The sequence below is a fragment of the Triturus cristatus genome, chromosome 5_1, assembly GCF_964204655.1.
Source record: "Triturus cristatus chromosome 5_1, aTriCri1.1, whole genome shotgun sequence".
Classification (NCBI taxonomy): Eukaryota; Metazoa; Chordata; class Amphibia; order Caudata; family Salamandridae; genus Triturus; species Triturus cristatus.
The window spans coordinates 574129740-574148931 of NC_140587.1; positions in this window are offsets into that span (position 1 = coordinate 574129740).

A 19192-nucleotide genomic window follows, 5' to 3' on the forward strand; every position below is an offset into this window, starting at 1 on the left:
AGTTCCAGCTTGTCCGCTTACATACATCCTGATTGGATGAAATGATGTGCATGAGCACTCTTTTTTTGCATGTAGAAATCCGTGATCAATTTTGTTTCTGATCTCTTCATAAATTTGTTGCTGCTCTTCGTTCAGTTGTCTTTCCAAATTTTGTAAGTCTATAAATTCTCCTTGAGCTTGATTCATAGCCGTTTCCACTTCATTCATGGCTATTGATGCTTCATTTTCAACGATTGGTTGTCCTAGGGGATCTTGACTGAGTGTTCCTGAACTTTGGCTGTCCTGAGAACTGTCTCTAGCTATTTCTGCTGCAATTGTAGTTTCCTGTTCAATTTCTTCATTTAACATTTGCAGATAAGTTGTGAATGTATTGCATTGTATGCTGTCTTTGCAAGCATTAAAAGAATCTTCATAGCTTTGAAATTCTCCCAGTAGTTCATCCTCTGTACGCCATGGTTTAAACAGCTGTAAAAGAGCCAAGTAGTAAAATTCCTTTTTGTCAGTAGTGTCGCAACTCAGCTTCCGGTGATTTATCAAACTTCCTTTTGTTTGCTTCACCAAACATCCTTCCTCACCAATGACTTTATATTTTCCATTGTTGATGTCTTCTGCGGCTTTCCGTGAATAAATGTAGTTCTGCAGCACTTCATAGAGACACATGTTCTCCAGATGATGACTTCTCTTTGGGTAATATGTGTCCAACATGTTTGATTTCAAAATATCTGTACTTTCTGGGTCATTCTCGGCCAAATATTCAATTTCTCCAACAGATTTCAGTACCCGATTTCTCATTGCTGCAAGGCCTAAACTTGCCCAAATTATTCTTCTTGATTTCGAGTAGAGACTTGTAGAAGATAACCTATCTGAACATTCGTAGGATCCAATTTCTCGATGCGATAACATCTTCAAACTGAAACTGTACAGCTTCTTACTGACAGTTTTCTCGTGAGAAATCTCTTCCCACATTTCCTTCAATTCTGTTTTTTCTGATTTCGTAATGTAAGACGTTGCATATCGAGCAACAGCAATGGAATTGTCAGCTACATACTGTATATCCATGTTAGCGTTCCACATGGATAAAATCACTGGGTTGTAGTCATTTATATTTTTTGATTCTTCTTTTCTTTTAAGGTTGTAGGTATTCTTAGGTGATTTTCTTGTGATAGTATGTCTCACAGATGACATAAAACTGTTAACTCTTCCATTTGAAAGAACAGGTCTAGGAAATCCAAATCGACATTTAGTGTAGTATTTATCTTTGCTCTTGTATTTCCATCAACAGTATTTTCCACACCGATGACTTTGGAAACGTAAAACTTGCTCCTTTAACTTTTTCTCTTCTGTGCTTTTTGGTATAGCACATGTTGCATATTCTTCAATGTAAGATAACACTGCTTCATCAGTATCTGTTCCAAACTTTGGGGCATCCTTGATCCACAACAGCATATGAATATGAGGAGCACCTCTTGCCTGGTACTCTTTTCTCCAAAAGAAATCCACTACTTCTCCTAGAGGTGGATTTTTTTTATTGCAGATGAAGGACATCATAGCCTCAAATCTATGATTGATATATCTGCAAACATTAACCGGATCCAATGAGCACAGTTCTCCTGCTGTCTTGTATTCGATGGTTTTAATGTTTGAATTTGCCTCTCGTAGAAAATCCAGTAAATCATCTCAAGCGTACTCGGCACAGCTTAGGGTAAGGAACCATGTTGGAGTTCCTAAATTCCGTAACATGCATTTTAATTCACCATGGCGTCGGTACCAATATTCATTTGTCCCACGCTGACAAGCCATCAGATTGATCAGTTGTGTTTCCAAATGATCATCTCGGTGCTGCACTTTCTCCACTTTTTAAAATGTGATTTACTGCATAAGACAGTGCAGACAAGTCGCTTTTAAATAAAAGATGGAACAAATAAGGAATACTTTGTCGAAATCTGGGATCTTCAGCATATAGTCTTGTAGTCCGATACTCAGAAGCTGGAATCTGTTCCGGACGTTCATCGTATCGTCCTCCTTTTCCTTTAGGAAACAGCTGGGGAAAACATCGAGCTTCCAAGCTCTCCTCCCATACACTCACGGGAGTTCCTTTTGCTTTCTTCATCTGAAATAGATCAATATTGTCTCCCATAACTTCTTTTGAATGAAGAGGATGTATGCTAAAATGTTCATAAATTTCTTCTTCCTTTGACTTGTCCACTTTTTCAATTTGTCCAGTTGGTGTTTCTGTGTCTTCTTGTAAATCTTCTTCTTCTTCTTCTTCTATATAAATTGATTCATACCATTTGTTATTCCTTTTCAAATACAAATTTGCTCTTTGTACTTTCCGTACATCTACCAGCTCCTGCCAAATCTTCTTATTCTTTGTAGGTACACCATTAACCAGAATAATTAATGGTTCAGTTTCCAAAGTATCCGCATCAATAGTTTCCATATTTTTTTTCAAATCCAAGGGCAAATACACCACTCTACCTTTTAAACCTCTCAGTAAATCTGAAGGAGGTAATTTACCAGTTTTGGGCTCCATACGTACTATGGTCTGGAACGGATGAACACATTGAATGAGTATAGACTCATATGTATGTAATTCAGAAAGTTCAGCAGGAATAGCATCCAATTCTAAATTATTATGTACAGCTCTGGTCGGCATTCTATTTTCCTCTAACTTGTTGTAACAGTATTTACAAATACGCTGAACTTCACCCAATTCAAAACAATTTTCAAGAAATATATATGTGGCAAAATCCTTCCACTTATAATTATCTTCATTTTCACTCTTTCTGTAGAGATCAACATACCTGGTTTGTTTTCTATAATGAGTTCTGCGGCAACAAATACAAGTAATATTTGGTCTTTCATTAGAGATTATTGCAAATTTTGTTATGTGATCATTAAATGTCTTACTTACAGAGGGTTATACATTTTCTTCCACTTCTTCCTCATTTACTGTGTCCTTCTCTGCACTGTTTTGTTCAGGACCAAAGTAACAAAACTGAATTTCATCAACAACCTTCTCTACATCTGATACCGTTCCACGGAACAGAGCCCTATTCAATTCATCTAACTTTATTGCTGGACTTTTAGCAAAATACAACCGTCTCACAAACTTTCTCATTTCAGTATGATGAACAGCCAGCATCCTAAAATGATGGAAAACACTATTACACACTTTTCTAGATAGACAAGCCAGAGAATGACCCTGCAAACCAGTATTCTCTCTCACTCTGCATGGATCTAGACTTTGAAGCACCTTAATCTTCTGTTTCACACTTTTTTTGCTATATTCTCTTAGAAACTCACGAAATTTATCAATAGATTCCTGACGCACAGTGCAAATACTACTACAATTCCAAGTGTACACTGGGGCTTTAGGACGTCTCCCCATAGCCTCATCCGCCATCACTTGTACCTCATCTCTTGGAACCATTATCTCCTTCTCCATTATGCAACCATTTTTCACTTCATAAGCACGACCTCTGGTGTCAACTGCATGCAGGAAACTATTACTTTGAAAATAACTCTCTTCATTAAAAAAAGGTTCACTACTTGAACTATGCATCCATTTTCCTAAAAACACTTTACAAAAGTTTGTTCTGTTCACTACTCTTTTCCTTTTGCTATGTGATTTCAGTACATTAACCATTTTGTCTAATGTACGCATCCTATTCAAAATTAAAATGAATAGTTTCCTTTTTAATTCTAATGCCTTTGCTGCAATGGCTTCAATTTCTTTTTTTCTCTTATAAAACTTTGCCTTTTGCTTATATTTCTTCACATCCTTTATCAAATTGGACATAACTCTTCTCTGAAACATTTTTCTACGTATCTCTTTAAACGCTGTTTTTCTGTTTAAGTTTATCTTTTTAGTTGCAGAAGGTATATTTGCATTAACTAAATTCTCAATTTTTTCCTGTCCTTTTCGATTGAAATCATTCTTTCCAGTACAGACATTTTGTACATTTTTCCTTTTTTTGAATATGTTCCTTAGAAAATCTTTTGTTTGCTTACCAGAAGATTTTTTCTTCTTCCCAACATGAGCATCTTCAACTAACTTAGGTCCTCCAGTTGTCTTCAAATATAGGTTTTTTTTGTGGTCTTTTTTTACTCTGGATTTTGTAGGCATCTTAAATTTTGTTCACTGCTCTTCAGCAATACCTGAAAAAAACTAAAAAAAAATTCCTTTATTTTATTTAAATATATTACTACATTTGTTTTCACATTAGTCACAAAACGAAATTTCTTTGCCAATTTGAAAGCACACTTACTGCTCTTTTTTTTGGCAAGTGATAAACACTTTTACAGACTGACACATTATGAATCCACTTTTCAGATTTTTTAAAAAGCACATGTCCAAACTGCTTTTTCAGACCAGCACCATTTGTAACCTGGGTGTCTGCCTACACTCCAGCAAGGGCAACCAGCCTTAGTGATGCTGAATGTGTTTGCATTACTGACTGAAACCTCAAACCCCACTCGCTTGTGAATACTGTGCATGATTCCACATGGTAAGTAGCTGGCTGTGTGCTAAGAGTCTGCTTCTGCACCAAAAAATGGCTCCCCCTTTCCATCTAATGCAACTGTGAAATCACCAGAGCAATACGCAATAAATCTCTGCCTGTAATTCCTATTTGCACACAGAGTCATGTTTTCACATTAGTCACAAAACGAAATTTCTTTGCCAATTTGAAAGCACACTTACTGCTCTTTTTTTTGGCAAGTGATAAACACTTTTACAGACTGACACATTATGAATCCACTTTTCAGATTTTTTAAAAAGCACATGTCCAAACTGCTTTTTCAGACCAGCACCATTTGTAACCTGGGTGTCTGCCTACACTCCAGCAAGGGCAACCAGCCTTAGTGATGCTGAATGTATTTGCATTACTGACTGAAACCGCAAACCCCACTCGCTTGTGAATACTGTGCATGATTCCACATGGTAAGTAGCTGGCTGTGTGCTAAGAGTCAGCTTCTGCACCAAAAAATGGCTCCCTCTTTCCATCTAATGCAACTGTGAAATCACCAGATCAATACGCAATAAATCTCTGCCTGTAATTCCTATTTGCACACAGAGTCATGTTTTCACATTAGTCACAAAACGAAATTTCTTTGCCAATTTGAAAGCACACTTACTGCTCTTTTTTTTGGCAAGTGATAAACACTTTTACAGACTGACACATTATGAATCCACTTTTCATATTTTTTAAAAAGCACATGTCCAAACTGCTTTTTCAGACCAGCACCATTTGTAACCTGGGTGTCTGCCTACACTCCAGCAAGGGCAACCAGCCTTAGTGATGCTGAATGTATTTGCATTACTGACTGAAACCTCAAACCCCACTCGCTTGTGAATACTGTGCATGATTCCACATGGTAAGTAGCTGGCTGTGTGCTAAGAGTCAGCTTCTGCACCAAAAAATGGCTCCCCCTTTCCATCTAATGCAACTGTGAAATCACCAGAGCAATACGCAATAAATCTCTGCCTGTAATTCCTATTTGCACACAGAGTCATGTTTTCACATTAGTCACAAAACAAAATTTCTTTGCCAATTTGAAAGCACACTTACTGCTCTTTTTTTTGGCAAGTGATAAACACTTTTACAGACTGACACATTATGAATCCACTTTTCAGATTTTTTAAAAAGCACATGTCCAAACTGCTTTTTCAGACCAGCACCATTTGTAACCTGGGTGTCTGCCTACACTCCAGCAAGGGCAACCAGCCTTAGTGATGCTGAATGTATTTGCATTACTGATTGAAACCTCAAACCCCACTCGCTTGTGAATACTGTGCATGATTCCACATGGTAAGTAGCTGGCTGTGTGCTAAGAGTCAGCTTCTGCACCAAAAAATGGCTCCCCCTTTCCATCTAATGCAACTGTGAAATCACCAGAGCAATACGCAATAAATCTCTGCCTGTAATTCCTATTTGCACACAGAGTCATGTTTTCACATTAGTCACAAAACGAAATTTCTTTGCCAATTTGAAAGCACACTTACTGCTCTTTTTTTTGGCAAGTGATAAACACTTTTACAGACTGACACATTATGAATCCACTTTTCAGATTTTTTAAAAAGCACATGTCCAAACTGCTTTTTCAGACCAGCACCATTTGTAACCTGGGTGTCTGCCTACACTCCAGCAAGGGCAACCAGCCTTAGTGATGCTGAATGTATTTGCATTACTGACTGAAACCTCAAACCCCACTCGCTTGTGAATACTGTGCATGATTCCACATGGTAAGCAGCTACCTGTGTGCTAAGAGTCAGCTTCTGCACCAAAAAATGGCTCCCCCTTTCCATCTAATGCAACTGTGAAATCACCAGAGCAATACGCAATAAATCTCTGCCTGTAATTCCTATTTGCACACAGAGTCATGTTTTCACATTAGTCACAAAACGAAATTTCTTTGCCAATTTGAAAGCACACTTACTGCTCTTTTTTTTGGCAAGTGATAAACACTTTTACAGACTGACACATTATGAATCCACTTTTCAGATTTTTTAAAAAGCACATGTCCAAACTGCTTTTTCAGACCAGCACCATTTGTAACCTGGGTGACTGCCTACACTCCAGCAAGGGCAACCAGCCTTAGTGATGCTGAATGTGTTTGCATTACTGACTGAAACCTCAAACCCCACTCGCTTGTGAATACTGTGCATGATTCCACATGGTAAGCAGCTGGGTGTGTGCTAAGAGTCAGCTTCTGCACCAAAAAAAAGGCTCCCCCTTTCCTTCTAATGCAACTGTGAAATCACCAGAGCAATACGCAATAAATCTCTGCCTGTAATTCCTATTTGCACACAGAGTCATGTTTTCACATTAGTCACAAAACGAAATTTCTTTGCCAATTTGAAAGCACACTTACTGCTCTTTTTTTTGGCAAGTGATAAACACTTTTACAGACTGACACATTATGAATCCACTTTTCAGATTTTTTAAAAAGCACATGTCCAAACTGCTTTTTCAGACCAGCACCATTTGTAACCTGGGTGTCTGCTTACACTCCAGCAAGGGCAACCAGCCTTAGTGATGCTGAATGTATTTGCATTACTGAGTCCAACCTCAAACCCATAAACTATTCTTTTATTATACCAGTACACCTTAATTTATTGTGAAAACATAGTCCATATTATTTTACTTGTTCCTCACATTTAAATTTCTCCCAAAACAGAAAATAATAAACACAACTTCAACAAAAAGAATTGCATTTCTATTATTCATTTCTTAATTTACCATATACATCCCCTCTCAAACTCTAAACTCACCTTTAAAATTAGTTAGTTGTGAAAGAAATGTGGCACTCAAACAGCAGATTATCAGAGCCAGGATCTCTGTTCTTTACACCTCTCTCCTCTCAGCAGAACCAGATAATGGCAAACTTTCCCTCTCTTTTTCCACACATATACATGTTAGTTTCAAATCTCAGTGCTTGCCCCTTTTTTCAAATGTAATCACACATTTCTATTGGTTGAAAACCAACCCTTTTCCAAAAGTACCCTTCCCCCAACTTGACTTCTGCCTAGTACCCTTCCCCCAACTTGACTTCTGCCTGCTACCATAGCAACAGCTCATGGAACACTGCTGTGTGGAGTCAGGTCAGAAGTTCGCCAAACAATGTTTCAATTCCACAGAGCAAGAGTGCTTGACTTTTCAAACCTAACAGCAAATCCATAGTACTGTTCTTTGGTAACACATTTTTCTGTACCAATACAAAACATGCTTCTATTAATTTACACATACAGCCTAGTTTTTATTCTAGAATGGTATGAAACAGCCAATCAGTTCTTTTTTTTATGAAAAAAATATGTATGCCTCCATTTCCAAACTGTCTTTCTTTTCATATTGCCATTCTACTGAATTGCACCTCCTGAGTGCATCCAGTTCTCCTTTGAAGATGTTCACAGTGTGGATTGTAGGGCACAGCTATGTCTTCTGGAGTGAAAAGTTTGCAGAGAAAACAGGTATGGTGAGAGACCTTGCTTTGCCAAATGTAGACATTAAATGGATTGGTCAGAGAGGGTTAAAGTGGCACCAATTGATGCCATTGGTGAAATCCTTCATGCACATCCAACACCCTGACCTCATAATAGTGCACTGTGGTGGCAATGACCTAGGCACTTTGACTGGGGTAGGTCTGGAAATGCTTATGAAGGACACCTTTGCACAACTGTTTTCACTTTTCCCTAAAACTGCCTTTGTGTTTTCTAACATATGGCAAAGGCAAAAATGGAACTGGTCCAATCATTTCTGTCCGCAGATTGACAAAGCAAGAAAGCACGTCAACAAATCTGTTTCTGCTTTCCTCCGTGACTATGGTATGGGTTCCATTTACCACAACAACTTGCGTTATGACATGCAAGACATTTATAGAGGAGATGGTGTGCACTTCAATGATGAAGGGAACAGAGTCTTCCTCTTGAACCTTAGACTCTGCATCGGTACTTGTAGGTACCACTAAAAAATCACTTCATAAACAAAACGGATCTTTTTAGAGCCCCCTAATATCTAAACACTTAAATCAGATTTTCATTTTTTTTTTTATTTTTTTTTTACCGTACGCTTACCGTACGCGTACCCCGCGATTTTTTTAAAATCAATAAATGTTTTCTTTGTACTTTTCTGTCCTTCTTTGACCCCCTTACAAATGTTAGGGGGTCTGTAACTCTCCTCCTTGCCCCCTTTTCTTGTTATCACTCTTTTTTTTCTGAGTGAAACACACGAAATGGCGGCCGCCGCTTCCTGGTTTCGACTGATTCGAATGTTTACTAAGATCTAAGAGCCAATCAGAATCGCGCTCGCGCACGCCACCGTACGCGTACGGTAAGCGTACCGTAAGCGCACCGTAAGCTGGCTCAGATATATATATTGATTTAAAGGCTATTTTCTCAGAATCTACTGAACAGATTTACACCAAACCTACAAAAGGCACTTCCTTGACCTGAGGACTACCTCTCTGCCAAATTTCTAGTAATTCTGTTCAGCCGTTCGGGCTGTAGCCCTGTCTAAAGGTCCTATGGAAAAATGCATGGGAAAAACGCGTTTTGGGACCCCCCTTTTATCTCAGCCCCCGCTTGACGAATCCCCCCGAGACTTTCAGGGAAGGAGCGGAGCGGAGCGCCCCACCTATTTTGAAAAATTCGTGAGGATTCGTCGACCGGCGCCAAAGTTATTCAAAATAGAATGTTGCGGATTTCCTATGGAAACGTGGTCCTAACTATAACTACCTACTGGCGACCGCCAGTAGGTAATATATATATATATATATATATATATATATATATATATATATATATATATATATATATATATATATATATATATATATTATCTACTGGCGGTCGCCAGTAGATAGTTATTGTTAGGACCGTGTTTCCATAGGAAATCCGCAACATTCTATTTGGAATAACTTTGGCGCCGGTTGACGAATCCTCGCGAAATTTTCAAAATAGGTGGGGCGCTCTGCTTGGCTCCTACCCTGAAAGTCTCGGGGGGATTCGTCAAGCGGGGGCTGAGAAAAAAGGGGGGTCCCAAAACGCGTTTTCCCCATGCAATTTTCCATAGTGACCTTTAGTCCGAGGTACAGCCCGAACGGCTGAACAGAATTACTTGAAATTTGGCAGAGAGGTAGTCCTCAGCTCAGGGATGTGCCTTTTGCATATATGGAGTTGGGGACGCAACTCTCTGCTCGCCTTGTCTGACCGTGAGGGGAACGGCTGATCCTTTGACTCCGCATTATATTTTCATCTCCCAGGCATCGCTGTGAATGCGCTCCAAGCCGTGAGGGGAACAGAACTTTGCTGAGGAAAAGCGGAGCCCTTGAGTCCGCGAGCCTACAATTCCCAGAGGCACTAGCGCTACCTACGCGCTTGACGACAGCAGAGGGCAGGTAGCCCTCATAAGCACGGGGGCGCCTCCCGCAGCACGGGACGCAACTCTCTGCTCGCCTTGTCTGACCGTGAGGGGAACGGCTGATCCTTTGACTCCGCATTATATTTTCATCTCCCAGGCATCGCTGTGAATGCGCTCCAAGCCTTGAGGGGAACGGAACTTTGCTTAGGAAAAGCGGAGCCCTTGAGTCCGCGAGCCTACAATTCCCAGAGGCACTAGCGCAACCTACGCGCTTGACGACAGCAGAGGGCAGGTAGCCCTCATAAGCACGGGGGCGCCTCCCGCAGTGCGGGACGCAACTCTCTGCTCGCCTTGTCTGACCGTGAGGGGAACGGCTGATCCTTTGACTCCGCATTATATTTTCATCTCCCAGGCATCGCTGTGAATGCGCTCCAAGCCGTGAGGGGAACGGAACTTTGCTGAGGAAAAGCGGAGCCCTTGAGTCCGCGAGCCTACAATTCCCAGAGGCACTAGCGCTACCTACGCGCTTGACGACAGCAGAGGGCAGGTAGCCCTCAAAAGCACAGGGGCGCCTCCCGCAGCGCGGGACGCAACTCTCTGCTCGCCTTGTCTGACCGTGAGGGGAACGGCTGATCCTTTGACTCCGCATTATATTTTCATCTCCCAGGCATCGCTGTGAATGCGCTCCAAGCCGTGAGGGGAACGGAACTTTGCTGAGGAAAAGCGGAGCCCTTGAGTCCGCGAGCCTACAATTCCCAGAGGCACTAGAGCTACCTACGCGCTTGACGACAGCAGAGGGCAGGTAGCCCTCATAAGCACGGGGGCGCCTCCCGCAGTGCGGGACGTGCGCGGGCTTGCCCGGGCCAAGCCCGGGCCAAGGGCGGGCCTGTCTCGCGCCCGTCATCGCCAGGAGGAGGCAGGGCTGGGCCCCCCCTCTTAATTTCGTCTTCCATCTCTAAAGGTACTGTGATCTACTCGGGGTTTGTTATCCCCAGTTGCTGTGACTTCAGGGCTGTGTTTGCTTGTTCACCGGATTTGCAGTGGGCGCATGACTGTTCCCTTGCCAAATTGCTACTGCAGAGTTATAATTTGTGTATCTTGTGGGCTCTATATTTGTATACACGGGTGTAATGTTATGTCTATCACCGTGACTATATAACTGTTTTATTTTTCCATCAGTCTTATTTTCTCTCTTTTTATCATAGTCCATCATTTTATAGCAAGCTCCTTGGTACCTACTCTAATTATAGGCTGGGTAATGGCAGGGAAGGGTAAACGCACGGGGGGGCGGGACTGTTACTGGCACCTTAGACCAATTTATAACGCGGGCAGTCTCAGTCCTAGAGCACGAAATTGCCATCACTGAGCAGAGACTTTCCACTGAACCAACGCTAATAAGACGCTCATCTATTGGACCTTTAGCATTAGTTAAATCTCCTATTAGGCCTGTTGATGTGGACAAACCCTCTCAGCTCGGGGATCTTGAGGCAAGTCCTATTATGTACCAGAATAGTATAAGGATCTCCGAGGCCTCCGGTGAGGTCGCTTCTGCAGACGGAAATCCCACAAGACCCGAAGCAATTTATCCTCAGACACGGGCTAGTAAGAAATCAAAAAGTATGACTAATCCAAAAAGGAAAAGAGTCGGGGATACTCAAGGTGGGAGGCAGTCGAAACTCTCCAAAAAAATTGATAATCCAAATAATGTTTCCGGCGTTTTATCTGTGAGGGACTGTGAAGCTACTGGGGTGGGTAAAAAAAGCTCCCCTGACCAGATACAACCCGATGAAATGATCATCCAAATAGAACAGGTGGTTCGTTCATTATTACTCCCCCTTGTTGAAAGGGTTAAACTGGTCAATACAAAAGTTGAACGCCTTGAACAGACGATGCTCGATAATTTTTGCTCTCTAAAAAATGTCATCAAATTAGTAACAAGAGGGAGAGTTAAATCTAATTCCAACTCAATAGTCATGGCAGCACCCACAACAATCACCACATCTATTCCTTGTTGTTGATTCTGCTGCAACCACTAGGGATAGTTTAGGGACTGACCCACATATGGTTCCGGCTAATGCTAATCAAACTAACCCACGGATAGGTCATACTAGTAATAAATCTGGGGCTAATGATAATAACGAGAACCTTAATAGGGTAAATAAGGGCATGAGTGAAGGTACAAGCAGTACCACTTACACCAAACCTGCGAAATCTCCAAATGTCCATATTCATCTTCCCCCAGCTTCGCTTCCTTATGTAGCGGTATTAACTGGTGTCCCGGAATTAAAAGGTGACAAGTCTGAATCATACCCTGAACTTAAAAACAAAGTGATCTTTTGGCTAAATAAAAATAGACCCATCCCTGCTGGTTTGAATGGGAAGATCTTATTTGCCAGAAGGGTTTGCTGGGTCGGACCAAGACCAAAAGACGCTGAGGGCGATTCTATTGTTGTAAACTTTCAAGATAGACGCATAGTGCGTTTTATCTGCGATGGTTCACTTTTTGGGGACCAGCCGGGGATAGGGGTGCATGACTTGGGCCATTTCTATAATTCAGCCCCTTACCAAGCTGAAAGATTCATCCAACACTGGGGAGGGATGAGAACGTTTCCTGAGATCATCATTCCACATTCCGACCACCATAATGGTTTTCGTAATTTAGACCATTTTGACTGACCGGAATCCCAGACCTCTAGGGATGCCACGGTAACTGGAGTTGTGCCCGTGGTTGGAGGGGATGAAGCTGATTTTCCCCTCCCCGGGACGTCAAATCTAGCCAGTGCTCTCTCCTCGCAAACGCATTTAGAGCACCTAAACCATCATGATAAAAGCCCTAACATTATCCATCAGATCAACCTGCCGGGAACAGGGGTGGGCTCAATGATTTCGTGGAATGTTGCTGGTCTGAAGACAAAAATGAACTCCCCAGAGTGGGTACAATTCATTGGTAACTTCGATGTCTGTCTCCTCCAGGAGACCTGGTCTTGTGTGCCTCAGCTCCTGCCGGGTTTCCTAAATTTTGCATCCAAGGGACCCAAAGGGCGTCCTATGGGTGGCTTAACAACGTGGGTTCGCCAAGATTTATTCTTGGTGGCCAATGAGATTCCCCAGGGTCCCCTGACATTCAATTAGTCAGATTATCCCTGGGCCCACTGGGTGACGTGGATATTTACAATTTGTACCTGAGAGGGACCAATGGGAAAAGGTCTCGGACTTTGGTTACATTGGATTCCCTTATTGCCCAGCACTCATGTGAGAGGGGAGTGCTTGCTGCAGGGGATCTGAATGTAACTTTTGAACCACTTTTAAACTCAGAAATTTGCTGGGGATTTGACCCTGAGGAAGATCAGCTATGGGGTATCCCTGGACTCGATTTAGACCCAATTAAACGTTGGTCAGAGGTCGTAGTTCAGGTCACTGCCCTCTGTTACGAAAGAGGTCTGAGGGCATTGAATGGAAGAACCCCGGGGGATAAGGAAGGGGCCAACACCTTTGACAACGGCCGCCACAGGAGTAGAATTGACTACGTCCTTTGTAGCATGAGGTTATGGCAATCTGTAAAAGACATGGTAGTAGAACCTAGACCAGAAAGTGACCATAATCCTCTATGTGTAACGCATTGCTGGTGGAAGAATGGCAACGCAAAAGAAGAGGAGGTGAAATCCATGTCACCTGAAGTATTCCCCTCTAATGACATGCGCAGGCTTAAGTGGAGTGTGGTTAAGTCCAATGAAAAGGCAATTGATAGCATTAACAATCTGCTGTCTAAAGTTATATTGGAGTTCGAGAATCACAAGATTACTGATTGTAGGTATCTCGCTAATCACAGGACTCCACGAAACATTTTTTGAGATATTACGCCGTTTTTTTTTTAAACCAGCTAGAAAAGGTAAAATACCCCCTCCCAAGCGTTTACGCCGGTATGATAACTATTGCAGGAGAGCCAGAGCTGATCTTACCACAGCCCTTTCCAGTGGTTGCATTGATCACGTGCGGGAAGCCCGCCAACTATATAAAAAATGTATAGGCCTGGCTAAAAAGAAACGGGACGAGCTCTATTGGTCTGACCTGAAGGATGCCAGCGATGCCAGGGACACACGACTATTCTGGAATATTATTAAGTGGGGCAGGGGAGGGTCACCTGACAGACCCTTAAACCATGTTTCACAAGAAGAATGGGTAAATTACTTTAGACCCCAATATGCATGTGACTCTCAGACAAACCCTATATGGGAGATATCCCAGGTCTTTTTTCCCCATGGTCCTTTTAGCACAAAAGATACCCTAATGGCTCTGGGATCTGTAGCATCTGGACGAGCTCCAGGACTTGACGGGATTCCATCTGACCTCTTCCTCCACAACAAAAAATGTTGGAGTAAATATGTTACCTTACTGGCAAATGCCGTTGCTGTAGGTGCAGTTCCTAAATCCTGGGGGGGGGGCTGTTATAATCCCCGTGTTTAAGAAGGGTGACAGAACGCTCACTGGGAATTACAGACCAATCAGCCTGATCGATACAATTCAGAAGGTCATAGGGAGGATGGTACTGAATCAGTTACTAGTGTGGGCTGAAGACAACATGATCCTGTCCCCCTTCCAAGCCAGTTTTCGTAAATCAACCAGCACATTGGATCAGGTTTTTCGCTTCGTGCAACTCCACTGGAAAGTAGTTACCTTGGGGAAAGGCAGTCTCTATGTAGCCTTTGTGGACTTGAGAGCTGCCTTTGACCTTGTGCCTCGCCATCGGTTGTGGGCAGTCCTTGAAAAACTAGGGCTTCCCGCAGAAATTTTGACTTTGATAAAGAGGCTTCACGAGTCTAACTTCGCTAAAATTCAGTGGGGAGGCGCGGGTGATGACACCCCTGAGTTCCCGGTTGAGCGTGGTGTGCGGCAAGGTTGCATCGTGGCTCCTACGCTTTTTTCCCTATATATCAACGGGATAGCTCAATCTATGCTTAGTGCCACTACCGATGCCCCAAAGCTTGCCGGAGTCATCACTCCGATATTAATGTTCGCGGATGATACGTTAATTGTATCAAAAACTCCAAGTGGCTTGCAACGAGCTTTATTAGTCTTTGAGGATTTTTGCCTTGGTCATGGTTTAGAGGTAAACGTGGCCAAGACGAAATGTATGGCTTTTAACCCACATCCAAGTTTTAGACTGAGAAAGTTCTTTTTGGATGGGCAACCAATAGAAATGGTCACTAATTTTGTTTGTTTGGGCATACATATGACCAGTAGCAACAAATGGAACAAGCATATAGAGGTGGCCGCCCTGAAGCTTAGGCAAATCTCAGGAGCATTAACCAGAGAGCACAAAAAATCTTTTACCAAGCCCATAAAACCTGTGCTCCAAGTCTATGAGGCTAAGGCCCTAGGTTCAGCTTTGTATGGGGCAGAACTATGGGGGTTTAATCGGCTAGTTCCTCTAACCTCAGCCGAAAATGCATTTCTCCGTAGTATAACAGGCCTTCCTCAGAGCTCCCCTATGGTTCCTTTAAGGTACGAGCTTGGTAGGAAGGCCATTGTGGATATAGCCAGACTCCGCCCGGTTCTATACTGGCGAAGGCTCTGGACTACTCCCGAGCTCTCCTTGTATGCTAAAGGGCTTATGGATGTCATAGAACTAGACGTTTTTCACAAGATTGACTGGCTGAGGCAGCTCCGCCAGACCTTGATAGCTTTGGGCATGGTGGGGCTATGGAGTGACCCAGCAACTGCACAGTTTCCCCCCAAAAAGTCTATACAAGCTATTTATTGGGAACGAGTTGACCACCAGGTGTGGAGTAGAGCAAATTCCAATGGGATGACTGGTCGTTACCTAGAGGTAAAGACCACACCCGTCCTAGAACAGTACTGGGACTTGATCATGAAACCCAGAGATAGGAAGCTTTACTTCCAGCTCAGAGCTGGTTCCCTACCACTTAAATCTCTTACAGGTAGATGGTCTAGTCCCCGAGAGGAAATGTGCCCTGCTTGTGGGTTACAGACAGAATCTACTGCCCATTTCTTGTTTGTTTGCCCAGTGCTAGTCACTCCTAGGCGAGTGTGGTTGTCACCTCTGTGTAGAACTTTGGGTACTAGGAGTTGTGCTGTCGCCTTAAGAATTCTATGCACTAGTACTTCGCCAATTGTTTCCATATCAATAGCTAAATATTTGGGTTGGGCATGGACCCTAAGGGCGCAAGCCAGTGGCAAACACCAGAAACATCCCCTCCATTCAGCCCAAACTATTGTAACATAGCGTGAACCTTATTAATTGATTCTCCGCATCTCTGTAGCTGATGTGGGTTTATTAATCATGTTTTATTAATCTTGTTGTCATCTTGACTTGTTTAATGCTTTTTTTAACATTTCTTAAGTATTTATTGATGAATTTCAAATGTTTTAATGGATTTAAATGTCATGTATATTTGTGTCTTTTATGATTTTTTTTTTAAATCGAATAAAGACTAATGATGATGATGATGATGATGATATATATATATATATATATATATATATATATATATATATATATATATATATATATATATATAGATATATATATATATATATAGATAGATATATATATATATTACCTACTGGCGGTCGCCAGTAGGTAGTTATAGTTAGGACCCTGTTTCCATAGGAAATCTGCAACATTCTATTTGGAATAACTTTGGCGCTGGTCGACGAATCCTCGCGAAATTTTCAAAACTAATGGGGCGCTACGCTCCGCTCCTACCCTGAAAGTCTCGGGGGGATTCGTCAAGCGGGGGCTGAGAAAAAAGGGGGGTCCCAAAACGCGTTTTCCCCATGCATTTTTCCATAGGACCTTTAGACACAGCTACAGCCCGAACGGCTGAACAGAGTTACTTGAAATTTGGCAGAGAGGTAGTCTACAGGTCAAGGAAGTGCCTTTTGTAGGTCTTGTGTAAATCTGTTCAGTAGTTCCTGAGAAAATAGCATTTAAATCAATATATATATCTGTGGCAGCTTACCGTGCGCTTACCGTGCGCTTACGGTAAGCTTACCGTACTCGTACAGTGCCGTGCGCGAGCGCGATTCTGATTGGCTGTTAGATCTTAGTAAACATTCGAATCGGTCGAAACCAGGAAGTGTCGGCCGCCATTTTCTCTCTCGCACTCTGAGGGGGGGAGGAAAAACAAAGTTGGATAACAAGAAAAGGGGCAGGCTAGACAGCTCCTAACCACCTAGCCTTGGTTAGGGTGTCCCAAAAGGACCCCCAAGGGCAAAAATATAAAAAAAAAAAATTTTTCGAAAAAACACCGAATGCGCTTACCGTACGGTAAAAAATTTATAAAAAAATAAACACTATCCACCTTTCCCCCCCCCCCCCGTGTGCAAAAGGTGCCTGCAGGGCACCTTTTGTGAATGGCATAATAAATACTAGAACATATAATAGTTAAGCTTTCACAACGAAGCGCATAATATGTCCTCCGTGTGCGGACGGTGCGCGAAGCGCATCGTGCGTACATGGCCCATCCAGCGTAACGTGGGCACGCGGTGCGCGTAGCGCACCGTGCGTGCACGGCACTAACTGCGTAAAGTGGGCGCGCGGTGCGCGAAGCGCACCGCGTGCTCACTGTTCGCGCACGGTGCGCGAAGCACACCGTGCGCGCACGGAACGAACTGCGTGAAGTGGGCGCGCACGCCACGAACGGCGTAAAGTAACTTAGCATTTAAAAAAACGTACAAATTCACTGAAAAAACCATAGGTTTCACACACGTTATAGTTAGGAATTAGCATTTAAAAAACCTTGCAAATTCACTGAAAAAACCATAGGTTTCACACATGTTATAGTTAGCTGGACATTTCATTCGTAAAAAACCATTGAAATTCCCCCGTTATAGTTAGTGCAGGCAACTATAACTCACGCGAACGCAATCCTCTGTTGATGACATATGTGTCTTTATGAAAAAAAAATATTTGCAATATATGTATAGCTAAAATTTAATGGAAGAAGACATGGGAAATAAGTGTCTAAATACAGTATTAGCATCAGCAGAGGATTGCGGTCGCGTGAGTTATAGTTGCCTGCACTAACTATAACGGGGGAATTTCAATGTTTTTTTACGAGTGAAATGTCCAGCTAACTATAACATGTGTGAAACCTATGGTTTTTTCAGTGAATATATATATCTATCAGTAGATAGTTATAGTTAGGACCGTGTTTCCATAGAAGATCTGATTGGCTGTCAGCACTTCATCCAAGAAGTGTTGGCAGCCATCTTGGGACCAATATAGAAGGTTTTAAGACTTTAGTTACATTATAAATCATTTGTTGATGGTACCATACTCATTTTAGGAATTGTGGTATGTTCTAAGGTGATTTCGCCATGTGAAAAAGCCTTCTGCTGGGATATCATGATTGAGAGAAAAATATTTTCTCATGCTTTTCCCACAGAGGTTTGGAAGGTGATCTATAAGCTAAACTGAGAGCTTATTTTCTGTAAATTCACATTATCTTTCTCAGTCATGTGAGAATGAAGTCTGACATTCTCAGTAAAACATGTACATCCAACAAGGGCAGAGACTGTCAGTTGATTTCTTTGTGTTCTACTGCAGCTTCCCAGAGTGTTCCAAAGAACAACTAGAGCGCTAACAGTCCTACTTATGATAAACGTATGGCACACCTGAAGCCATCTTGCTTGGATTAAAGTGGTAACTCTTAAAACATTTAATTTAAAAAGGAACAAAATGAGGGGGTTCATTTTTCCATAAAAAGTATGATTAGTGCTGCAGAAAGAAAAATTAGAGCACATTTTAAGTGACTTCTCAAATCCTCTTCTATTTCATTAAAAAATTCTGACATGCAGACTGAAACATGCACTTTCAATACCAGCAGCAGTTTTCCCTGGTGAGCAGTAGCTTTACTACAGTGATCTAATGAGCAAAAAGAGTGCTAACATTCTGAATTTATGGCAAATGTGTGACACATCTGAATGCCTTCTTGATGGAATCAAAGTAAAAAACTGAAAGTATTTCCTACTGAGGAGACTGCAGTAAATGAGGAAATTAGGAAACTTCATAACAAATAAGTCTCCCAAGATGGCCACCAGAGACAAAAGAGCCCAAATGTAGCCCAAATATCACCCAGATGTAGCCCAAGTATAGCCCAGTGACAGAATGTCCCAGAGTGTTCTTAAAAACAACTAGAGCGCTTAATGTCTTCATTATGACAAAAGTATGGCACACCTGAAGCCATCTTGATTGGAATAAACTGGTAACACTTAAAACATTTAATTTAAAAAGGAACACAATGAGGGGGTTCATTTTGCCATAGAAATTATGATTAATGCTGAAGAAAGAAAATGAGGGCACATTT